Source organism: Balaenoptera borealis (genome assembly GCF_965194805.1).
Source record: "Balaenoptera borealis genome assembly, chromosome: 2".
Lineage (NCBI taxonomy): Eukaryota > Metazoa > Chordata > Mammalia > Artiodactyla > Balaenopteridae > Balaenoptera > Balaenoptera borealis.
In genome coordinates this window covers 159498211-159510988 of record NC_138867.1, presented here as the reverse complement: position 1 = coordinate 159510988, position 12778 = coordinate 159498211, and positions in this window count along the sequence as shown.

Below are 12778 nucleotides of genomic sequence, written 5' to 3'. Positions count from 1 at the left end.
CTAAGTTTTGTTTTTTATTTTACTTTTTTAAATCAGGAATGTGTGTTGGATTTCATTATCTATGTTTCTGGTATCTGTTGGAGATGATCATGGTTTTTTCCCCTTTAATTTATTGATGCCATTTCCTTACGTATTAAAAGTATCCAATACATAGATTAGATCCATGGAAATGTGCACATGGAATAATGTTTTTTTTTTTTTTTTAATGCTCTTAAAATAGTACACACATGCATGGTGGCCATATAAACACATTACTATTACTCTAGGAGAGGATATCATCTACCCATCTGCCTGCCTCTGTTGGCTCACCTTCCCAGGACCATCCTTACCCTGAGTAGGAGAAGAAGCTAATCTGCATAATTATAGTGCAAGATATTTCCTGGGTCATGTTTACTAGGGGGCAGAGGGACCTTGCATGAAGAGTCCTTCTGGCCCCTACTCTCTCTCTCAGTGGCCCTCAGTTGACTCTGGTCCATGGGGCAGGGTGAGCAGGGACCATCCCTTGGTCTCTGGCATCTTCCTCTTCTATTCATCTCTTCCAGGAGACTGAGAGTGGGTGGAGCTAGAACTGGGCCCTAGGATAGAGCAGTCATCTTCTGCCCTCCCTGCAACTTCCTTCTTGTGGCTTCAGGGGATGGTAAGAGTCTAGCGTTAGGAGTCTCATTGCAACCCAGCGTTTTCAAAGGGCCCTTCTCAGCCAGTAGGAAACCTGCACCCTATGATCCATTTGATTTCTGTCCCTTGTACCTGGCTCCTTTGGGGAAGAGTGATGGCTGAACCCTTGGGTTTCTACCTACAATACAGGGATCTTAAGAGATTTTGGAGTAAAGTACTGTAGTGACTTCAACAGTATCCTCCAAAAAGCTATGTTCAAGTTATGTACAACTTAACCCTTCGTACCTGGGAAGGGGATCTTATTTGTAAATAGTATCTTTGTAAATGTGATTAGTTAAGGATCGCAAGATGAAATCATCCTAGGTGGTGGGCCCCAGATCCAGTAGCTAGTGTCATTAAAAGAGAAGAGAGCACACAGAGACACAGAGGAGAAGGCCATGTGAAGACGGAGACAGAGGTTGGATTGATGCAGCTACAAACCAAGGAACACCTAGGAGTGCTGGGAGCCACCAAAAGCTGGAAGAGGCAAGAAGGGATTCTTCCCTAGAGCTTTTAGCAGGAGCATGGCCTTGTTGACACCTTAATCTCAGACTTCTAGTCTCCAGAAATGTGAGAGAATAAATTTCTGTTATTTAAGCCACCCAATTTGTGGTACTTTGTTATGATAGCCCTAGGAAATGAATACAGGTATATTAGTTTGAATGTTTAGTTTGGAGAATATTTCTTACTACCATAACATGAATAACCACATTAAAAAGCTTTAAATGCAGAAAAAAATTATTATTTAATAGTAGGAAAATTTTAGAAGCTTTTTTTAAATGTCTAGCTATAGGAAACAGGTTAAATAACTTACAATACATGAACTTATTGAAATATGTTCTACAGAATAATTATTAAAACTATCTAACAATATGAAAGACAAAATATGTTACAATGTTGATGACTAATACAAGATGCATAATCGAAGTTTCTATTTGGGATATGTATAATTATGTCTACGTATATACAAAGACTAGAAGAAAACATAGAGAAATGAAAATGATTCATATGCTAGAACTGTGGGATTGTGCGTAATTTAAAATTTTTTCTAAGATTGTTATAGAGATGTTTTCATAATAGTTTTAATTAGAATTCTATGAATCTTTTCTTAGGGGTTTAAAATAATTGTAGGACAATTGTATAATAAAATAAGATATGTCAGGAATCCTGCAAAGAGTTATACGTTAATCTATAAATTAACAGGAAAAAAAGATTTAGTAACACAAAATTTTACTCAAAGATCAATATCTCCCAGGCTAGTCATATTGAAAAAGACATACAGAAGAAACGTACTCTACTAGAGCTCCTTTCCACCTGGATTTAGAGTTGCAATACCCACCCTCACCCCCAACACACACCCAGGCCTGAAAACACCTCCCCTCCTGGTCTACCCAAGTTTTCGGAAATCCCCATGATTTCAGAGCCCTTCTGTTGGGTGAAGGCATCACATCTCTGATGGTTAAATCAAGGCAGATACCATATTTATATGAGTATATATTCTCATATGTTCTTATCCTGGGCAAGGAATGGATGAGAAATTGTCCTTACCTCCTGGATCTTATAAGAATTATTGAATAACAAGTTGTCTCTTGGGAAAGCAGAGACCAGGCTCTAAAGGCATGTTGGAAGGGAGATTTACCTGGACCATGGATGGGTGGCTGATTTTGCTTCTTCTCATGGTGAGGGGCACATGGAAGACAAGTTAGGTGAGGCTTAAGAGATAAAGCCCACTGAATTTTACCCCAAAGCGCTGAAATCTAAGGTTAGTTCAAGGAAACAGACATACATCAACATACTTTCAACATCTAAAACTAAAAAGTAATTTGTTCTCTTAAAATAGTCTCAAACTTAGTCTTTTATACACACACACACACACACACACACACACACATATAATTAATACCCACTCCTCCACAACCTTCAACTCTTTCAAATCAAAAAGATTTTACTGTACTTTTGATTCTATAGTATTTCTCTAATGCAAGTTCTCTCCAAATTGGGAGTCTAAACTCTTTTTTTTTTTTTCTGACTTCTACTAAAAAAATTAGTTTAAGGATTCTTAGTTGTTTCTGAATTGGTCTAATTAAAAAACTTTATTGAGCACCTATTATGTGCAAGGAATGAATCGAGGATGTGTGACCATCAAGTAGGGGAAGCAAAAGGATATGACATACACCCTAATTTTGGCATATTTAGAATAGAATAAAATATAAGGCAGAGGTGAACTTAAGGTGGGATTGAGCATGACATCACGAGGCCACGGAGAAGGCTATGGTTCCTGGGATTAATCCTAACAGGGGGTGTCAGGAAAGCTTCATTCAGGAAAGTTACTTTGCCTGATGGAAAGGCAAAGACGGGCACCTAGAGTGAGGCAACAGCATGAACAAAGACAAGAGAGTCTCACAGTGTTGGGTTGGAGCCCACAGAGCCAGGCACTGTTTTCCCCATCTCAGTGCCCCAGCGTCTCACATCACAGTCGGCACAGGGCAAGAGTTCATCCAGGTATCCCCAGGTTCGGTCAGAGTTTGGTGCCAGATTGCCACTCCATAATGCTTTGCCACAATTAGTGTAGAGCTGGGGTCTCAAATTTCATTGTCGACAGGGCCAAAAGGTAATGAAAATGAGTGAAGCCAAACTAGTATAAGACATTAGAGAATGGTGGGGGCTGGAGCCAACCAGAGTATCACCGTGTTGCAATATGGGTTCAGTGTTGCTGGGTCTCCCAACTTCTCAAGGGAAGTGAAAAAAAAATTGAGATTTGTATGTGAAATTCTCAGGTTTTTGAAATGTCCAAAGATCAAATAGAACATATCCCAGGACCAGATTCAGCTCATGGCTCACCAGTGTGCAACCTGAGAGCAGAGTGTGTAGTTGGAATTGGAGGGAGATAAGACTGGACTGGTCATTTGCGGCTACATTCAAAAAAGCCTGGAATGACTGGAGTTGTGGTTTTCTGGGTGCTTCACAGCCTCTCAGTGTTTTTCAGCAGGGAAATGGCGAAGCAGATCTGTCACTGGAGTAGAGGAAATGGATGGAGGAAGGGGAGAAATCAGAGGATGGGAGACCTGGAGGCTATTGATGTATCCAGGTGAGAGATGAGGAAGGAGAGTGATGGGGTGGACAGCAAGGGTAGGAGAGAAATTTAGGAGGCAGAATGGAGAGGATTCGGTGAGCAATGGAGAGAGGGAGCAGGAGGCAGTAAGGTTGACTTTGGCCTTATAGCTTGGGTAATAAAGTGATGGGAACACCACTTACAGAACAAGCCGTTTTCCCTCCTGGACACATTCCAAACAGTCCACCCCGTGGAAGGGCTGCCTGCCTTCTCCTGACCTCTCTTACTCACTTCCTCATAGAGCATTGCTATTTGTAATGCCTCTTCCCCACCACTGCGAAGCTCACCCCTTTGTTTTTCTCTCCCTCTCTTCTCTTTTCACTGCTCCATTTCCCTTACCAACTTGTCATTTCAACCAGCTCCTCTTCCCCGTGTGCCTTCCACCTACGGGCAGCCCTCCCACCACCCCCCTTCCCACAAGTGAGGCTTTTAAAGCTAATTACCGAGGTTTTTGGATCCAGCGCAGAAGCCATGCACTTAAAGAAGTGAGACCAGGTGACTTGGGCTTATTTTTAGCGGCTGCAATTTGTAGATTGTGGCATCTATTGTCACAGCGGCACCCGGAGACCAGATCTCAACTCCAGAGCCCAATGCCTGAGGATTTGTAAACTCTGCAGTTAGTTAGCTAGCTAACAGAAGGGCTAAGCTAGTGATAAAGTCATATCCTGTGCTGTGTTGGAAGCCTGCCCTTTCCAGCCCTCCCTGATGAGGATAAGAAATAGTCAGGCACAGGAACACAAATAGGGAAGAAGAAAAGGAGAGAAGGAAGACGCAACATGAGTTAATCTGTACACACAGCTCACCGTGTCCCACCTCTGTGCCCATAACTGTGCCCTACCTTCCCTTATACACCCAGTGCCCCCATCCTTTACTCTCCAGATCAATGCCTGGCGTCCCAGTGTCCCCTCTGCTCTCAGGGTATGAAAGAAGACAGAGAGAAAGTGATTTCTTGTTCCTCACATAGATTCTCCTCTCAAACCGGGTTCCTGCTCAAATCTAAGGGACCCAATCCCTGAACCCAGGGGATGTGCAGTTACTGGAAAATGAAGGTGTTCAGCACTGCTTCGGAGAACCAGAGGTTCATCCATACCAGGGAATGCTACCCAGCAATAAGAAGAAAGTCTTGGTACGTGGAATAGCATAGGGGACTCTCAAATGTCTTCTGCTGAGTGAAAGAAGCCAGGATCAAAGGGCTTCATAGTATCATTCCATTTATATGATAGTCTGGAAAATGCAGACTCATAGGGAAAAAAAAAAAAAAAAGTCAGGTCAGTGGTTACAAGAGGATGTGAGTGAGTAGAGATGGTTGATATCTAAGGAGCACATGGGAAGTTTCTGGGGTAATGCAAATAGGCTTGATGGTAGTGATGGTGACATGACTGTATACATTTTGTCAAGACTCATAGAACTGTGCACCTATAACGGGCAGATTTTACTCTGTAACTCAAGAACACAAACCAAAAATAAAAAGAGAAGAGCTACTGACAGATGCTCTAAATTTAGATCTATAGCCCCCCAACACAAATCATCAATTTTCATGTGAACAGCGCTTTGTAGCTCCCCTGATGCTCAACTGAGTCTTTGGAATCCCTTGCAGCTCTGCTTCTTGCCATATGTGTGATCTGAGGTAAGTTACCCAACCTGTAACTTGCAGCAGATTTGATTTATTCACCTGTAAAAGTAGGATAATAGCAGCACCTGCCTTATAGAATTGTTGAGAGAATTTAATGAGAAAATATCAATACATGTGAAGGGGCTAACCCAACGCCTACCATATTGTAAGGTTTTGATACATGTTCTCTGGTATTATTATTGGCAAACAGACTCATATCCACTGACTAATTTTATTCTTAGAGAACCTTACAGGGTTGGAAACATGACTTTCCCCCGGTTAAAATATACTTGAGAGAATCTTAGTTGAGATTCAGGGAGATGAAATGACTTGCCAGAGGGCACATTTATCAGCAGTGGCAGGTTAGGGTCTTGAACCTTTTGGAAGTCAAGCTCATGGGTTTTCCTTTGCCCCACAGTCCCTTGCTTCAGAGTAGCCTGGACGTGTGTGCTTGGGGTCCAATAACCCACTGTTATTCACGCCAAGATAGGAACAGAGACCTAGTGGGTAGACTATGTGTGCAAGTACACATGGAGGAGCTTGCGATCCTCACCTGGGTCCCAGGAAGCTTGAACTTGAGACCTGGCTTTGGTAAGATTCACTCTGAAATCCCAGGCAGGTGACTTTCCATCTTGGTGTCTCAGTTTTCTTTTCTGTTTACAGGGCACCATCACTCCCACTTTCCCTTCTGAAGGATTTGCCATGGGAATCAAATGCTCAGCCATGAGAAGGGCCATAGAAATGCAGCCTGTTCATGAGACCCTATTAGGAATCCAGCTAAGGGGGAAACTAGACACATGAAATATTTCTTCTCTTGATGACATGATTCATTCTGCTATGTATTCATAGATCCGCTGCCATCTAGCCAATCTGAGGCTATGCATACACTCACACCCTCCAGAGAGGAGGGACCTTCATTCTGCTCCTTTTCTTGCTGGCTGACCTCCCAAGATGTGGGCCTTGAAAATCTCTCCTGGCCCACTTCATACTATGCCCATCACCTCTATCCCATACCCCTCCAGGACAGAAATTGTATCATCTTTATCTTTGCCTCTCCAGAGCCTGGCGCAGATGATGGAGCTGAACAGAGGGGACATTTGCTCTGTTTGAAACTCAACACCTGCTTTTTCACTGATGTGCTGCCCTTGTTTCCTGGCATTTGCTTCCCAGGGACAACTACTCATCCTACAGGACTCTGTTCAAATGCCACCACCTATGCCTTCCGGGACTGAGCCCTTTGCACCTCTCCTCCCAGCCTCTGCACCTACCCATCCCATCATAGCCCTTCCCACCCTGTGTCAAGGTTTTCTCCTTATGGGTTCATTTTCCCTGGAGGAATAGGAGCTCTTCCAGATTTGAGAGCATGTCTCCAATTCATCTCTGTTTCCCAAATATTCAAAACAGCCTGGCACAGGGATGCTCAGAAAGGCCTTGCTGATTGACTATCTGGCTGGCTAAATTAGTGTATAAATAAAGGACCTATGTCTTCTAGATAATGGTCCTCAGGGTCCATTCTATGCTGTTGCCTCCTTGGTGAATTCCTTATGTTTCTGGCTAATTTCTCCTTTCTTATTCTATTCATTGTTGGTAGCGATCTCATTGTTGCAGCTGAAGAAGAAGATGGTGAGTTTGGAGAAGGTGATAGATACAGACTATGTGAGGCATATTTTGGACATCCATCTCCTCAGAGTGGAGGGGATGGTGGGGGGAGGCGTAGAGTAGAAAGTCAAGCCTATGGATGCCTGTAGCCCCCACTGATGCAAATAGGCTTTGAGATTTGCCACTTTCACCCTTTCCCCTTTCCATCCATTCTCCATGCTGCAGCCTGAGAGAATTTTTCAAGATTTGATCATGTGGTTAACTTCCCAAGGTATCACCAGGCAACCTGCTAACAAAGAAAGGCTAAATTTATTAGGACTTGCTGTAGTCATGAAGACCACCCTCTTGAAAAATTCCTTACGGTTTCTCAGAAGAGAAACATAAGAATACATTCATAAGGTTTGAGGGTCTGAGTTGAAGTGGTGTGAGGCAGCCTTTTCAAGGTGGGGAACTCACTGGGTAGGCAAAATTAGTGGTGTGGCAGGGTAAGGGTGGTAAATATAATGAGACAGGGTCTTGAAGCAGGTCTTAGTAAGTCAACTGTTATTGAATAAGCAAGCTATTTGCCCAAGTTAAAAGATTGTTGTATTGGATCAATTGATCTGCAGGAAATTTCCTGCAGCAGACAGTGGACTTATTTTTTGATTTATAGTCTGATCTTTCCCAGGCAACATTTTCCTGAAACAAACAACTAAGTCATGTTGACACAAGCGGTCTCCATTCTTAGTCCGAAGAGCTTATGTTGTATTTGATACAAGGGGTCATAATTCTCAAGGTCATCAAGCCTCTATCCCCACTTCCTTCTAAAAAACAAAGGTCCCAAAGTTTCTCATTACCTTTATAATAAAGACCCACATTCTTAAGCATGCTGTAATGCCAAGACTCTTCTTCATTGCTCCTTCTACATTGACCTTCTTTTAGTTCCTTGAATGTGCCATGTTTCCTTGAGTTTTGTCAGGCTTCTCTGCCTGAAAATACATAATACTGCATTTGATCCTTACACACACACACACACACACACACACACACACACACACACTCACACACACACACACACACACACACACACACAGCTTTATGAAGTAAAAACTATAATTATCTTCACTTTAGTCATCAGAAAGCTGAGGCACAGAGAGGTTAAATAACCTGCCCAAGGTCCCATAGTTGATAAGGGGATGCCCTAGAATTCCACCCAGCTACTCTGGCTCCAGAACATACACACTTAACCCTTCCACTATCCTCAACCCTGCATGCTCCCCAGAGATGACCTCAAATCTCCTTGGCTAATTTTGTTGTTTCTTCTCTTTTTCCTGGACACAAGGCTACTATAATAGGAGTTGGGAATGGAAGGTGGGAAATACTGGAGGGGGCAGAAGTAACTTTACTGTGAAGCTAATGAAATTTCAGCAGTGACTTATTAAATGTGGGTGGTGGGAGTTTGTTGTCTTGGTTGCAGGCAATAAAGGGCTGAGAATTTAAAAACAATAAAACCAACTACAAGTGGATCTGCTTTTTCCTATCACATGCTCTGGCAAAGCTAAGATGTATAGAGACATATCAGGCAATTAATTAATACAAATATTATATCATTTTCTGGATTGGCACTGCTTTTGGTATTTGTCAGTGTGGTATAATAAAAATTTTACCTAATCTTTGTCTCCAGTTCCTATCACAGAGCTTCAAAAACTCTGAGTGAGATGAGTGTCTTTGTGTTAATGAGGTGACTCAATGATGAGTCCCCGGGTATCTTCAGGATGGGGGCTGGTCACCAGAAAGGCCAAATATGTGGTTAAAGAGTTGGGACTCTCAGCATCCCAACCTCCAGGGAGGAGAAGGGGGCTGGATGTTCAGTTGATCTTGGCTCAACCTTCTGCTGGAGACCCAACACCCCTGTGCACAGAAATGGGTAAAATGGACAAAGGTAGAGAATAGAAGTTTCTAGAACTCCTCAACATGGGCACCCCTTGTAGTGTGGTATCAAAACCCCTTGGTGAAGACTTAATGGAAGCTGCAATTACATTGAGAGGACATATAGAAATGCAAGAATTGATAGGATTAAGATGAAAATTGGAATGTTTAAACAGACTGTGTGAAGTGGTTGTGTCTCCTTGTTTTATGGAAATGGATATCATGTCTGGCTGGGGAATACTTCTCTTACCTAGTATTGTAAAACCCAAACCTGTTGGTAAAGTCCTAACCAGGGCTACAGTTAGCCATGCAAGGGTTGATGGTATTAAGCTGAATGTTGCACGAAAATTGGTTTGTTGACTAGGCTTTTTGTGATGTGGTTGGAACTCTTTTACCTGAATGTATAATATTATGGGGATGGATTGTGTCTACTTGGGGAACCTAGTTTCCCCTACCCTGTATTGTGAAACAGAAAGCATATAAATCTACCTTTCAAGCAGTATTAATTGGACATGCTAAACAGAAACCAGTAAGATTGCCTGAGTCCGCACAGTATAGAAGAGAAGCTGGAATGCTGGAATAGACAAATTCTCTGTATTGTAGCCTTGTGTGGAGTGTACACTGAGGCTTATGGCAAAAGCCTATGATTGCCTACCTCCCAGTGACAACTACTGGGACTGTGGACCAGAGAGTTTCCATTTCAGGGCAATTACTAATTTGCTATTGGACATTAATTGAAATTTCCTAGGACTGAAGGACATAAAATAATCTTGAGACCTGAAATGCCCACAACGCCTTGGGTGATGATGTTGGAGAAATGCTCTAACAGGGAGAGCAATGCCCAGGAGTGTTCCATTGTAAGATGAAAATGATTTATGCAGGAATATGCTACTGGAAATGCGAGGAGGTACTCATGAGTAGGGGGCCTCTTTTCCCCTTGGCTGACTCTGGAACCATCTGAGGAACTGCTGGATCCTATGGCCACAGGATACTTGGGCAGTGCCCTATGAACAGCCTTCCCCTGACTCACAAAGAGTTGCTTGGTTTGTGGATGGCAGTTCCACGGTGAGTGGACAGTTTCCTCTTTGGAAGGCTGCCACTCTGATACAAGAAGGTCAAAACAAATCAGCTTAGTGAACTGATTTGCATGCTGTTTGCCCCTATATTGGGGTTTTTACCAACTCACTGGGAGGAGCCAATGGCCTGGCCATATGGTCAGGCAGAGGGCAATGGAAAACTGGCCTATTAACAGGATGCCCATATAGGGTGCAGTCCTGTGGAAACCTCTATGGGAATTTGAGGGGTGCATTAAGATAGGACATGTGATGCCCATCAGAAGAAGCCCTTGCAGGACTGGAAGATGATTTGAATGAACGAGTAGGTTTCCTAATGTTCTCACTTGAGGCGGCCACCTGGGTCCATGAAGAGGGTGGACACTGAGGCTGCGGCAATGCAGAGATGCGCTGAGTGTAGACATAATCCTCTTGTACCCTCTGAGGCACAAGATGCCAACAAGAACAGCCGTCTGCCAGCAAGAGAGACAGAGACTGACAACAGATTCCCGGCGGCAGGCCTCACACGTAGCTGGCAAGTCAGACCCACGCAGGTAAAACCCAGGATGGGGGGACAGACGGGTCCTGACAGGGGGCTCTGCTCACCCTGTGGTAGATGCAAATGCTCAGAGTACAATAAAAGAACCGGAACAGAATCTATTGTACCAACCTGAACTCCCAAGTTACATTTCTTTAGACTAAGGAACACACTTTCGTCCTCAGAATAATGGTTTGATAGAACATTGGGCCAAGCAATGAAAGCATTGTTTGTTGAAACAGGGGAGAGACAGGCGTGAAGGGCTGGCTTACACACCTGCATGAGCGTGTGCCCACACTCAACTTGAGGCGGGCCGAGGGAGTGTGATTTGTATTGACTTCTTTATTCATTCTAAGTAAATATTCACTTTCATACCTAATTTTGTATTTATAACTGCATATATTTTTATAGAAGCCCCCCGACCCCTAAACTTAGAATAAGGTCTCCCCAACCCAGCTCTACCCCTGTTGTGTGGCTTGATCTATATTCATGTTAACTTCCATTTTTGATATTAATCTTGAGCCTTTTCAGTATTTTCTTTGGACAAAAACAGCTCTTCACTATTCATGTCGTAATTATCGAGCTGTTATACTGACCTACATTGTATTATATAGTTCTCATGACAAGCCCGGAAATAATGAAGTGCAATTGTCACCCCCATTTTACAGTTGGAAAGACTGAGGCTTGGAGCAGGTAAGCGAATTGCCTATGGTCCCACTGACAGGTTGTGATGGAGACAGAATTTGAGTTCAGACAGTCTAGCCCTGCAGTTCCAGCTCTTTAACTACAGTCTCCTGCCCAGGAGAGGGAAGTTTCGTGGAACAACTACAATGCAGGTGGCACTTCACACACATTGTCTAATTTAATCCCAGCCACCTGGGAGGTTGATGTTTGTCTTCTTTGTACAAAGGAGTCTGCTAAGGTCCAGAGAAGTGAAGCGACCTGCCCCAGGCTCACAGTGTAGGAGCAGAAGTGACATTCAGATGGTGCTTGATCCAAGCAGTGCCTGTTCCTGCAGCAGCGGCGTCCTGTGGCAGGCAGGGGACATCTTGAGCTCTGTTGTCCTTTCCTGCCCCCTGCTGAAGATGTCTGGTCATTCTGCCCTCGGCCCCCCTCCCAAGCCCACATCTCCTCCTTCAGGAAAGCAAAGCACTGGGATCCAGGCCACAGCAGACTTCCCACACAGCCCATCTGACAGTCATCAGATGCCACAACACATTTGTCAGGAATCCTAGGACACCTGGCCTTTAGAGAAATGATGACCATTTCCTGTCTTAAGGCAGGAGTTGCTTGTTTGTTTGTTTTTTAAATTTGTTTTCCCTAAAGGGAAAATCAACAGCCTTCCTGACTCAGCTCTGTTCCCCTTGAGGGAGGATGGCGATCAGAGGGGCTGTTTTGCTGGGTGCTCCTTTCCCAGTTAGCCCAGACTCCTCAGAGTTGGATTTCAGAATTCAGAGGTAGGAAAGCAAATGTTACCTCATTAAAACTTGCATGCCTCTATTAACAATAGCCAGGTCATGGAAGCAACCTAAATCCCCATCAACAGATGAATGGATAAAGAAGATGTGGTACATATACACAATGGAATATTACTCAGCCATAAAAAGGAATGAAATTGAGTCATTTGTTGAGACGTGGATGGATCTAGAGACTGTCATATAGAGTGAAGTAAGTCAGAAAGAGAAAAACAAATATCGTATATTAAGGCATGTATGTGGAACCTAGAAAAATGGTACGGATGAACCGGTTTGCAGGGCAGAAGTTGAGACACAGATGTAGAGAACAAACGTATGGACACCAAGGGGGGAAAACCATGGTGGGGTGGGGATGGTGGTGTGCTGAATTGGGCGATTGGGATTGACATGTATACCCTGATGTGTATAAAATTGATGACTGATTAAAACAAAACAAAACAAAACAAAAAGCTTGCGTGCCTGTTTGATTCATTAATCATCTTGCCCTAATACTCCCTGATAAGTCCGTGCATTGCTATTAATCACCAGGCTCGTGGGAGGGAGGGAGCTGCCTGCTGTCACTGCTTTTCTCTTAACCCTTTATCTACCGAGCTTGTAGCATGCGGGCCCAAGGGGGAGGGTTTGGAGATGGTGGTGGATGCTTTGTCCTGTGGGTCTTGGATGTTGAGCGGTTCTGTCTTGTTAAGGTCATGGGCCTTCTCACCATTGCAGTGATGTGACGGTGACCTGTCATTGGGTACCTACCAGGTGATAGATGCCAGGTCTCATTTAATAGAGCTCCCCATTTTCCAGATGAGGAAACTGAGGCTGAGAAGTGGCTTGCCCAAA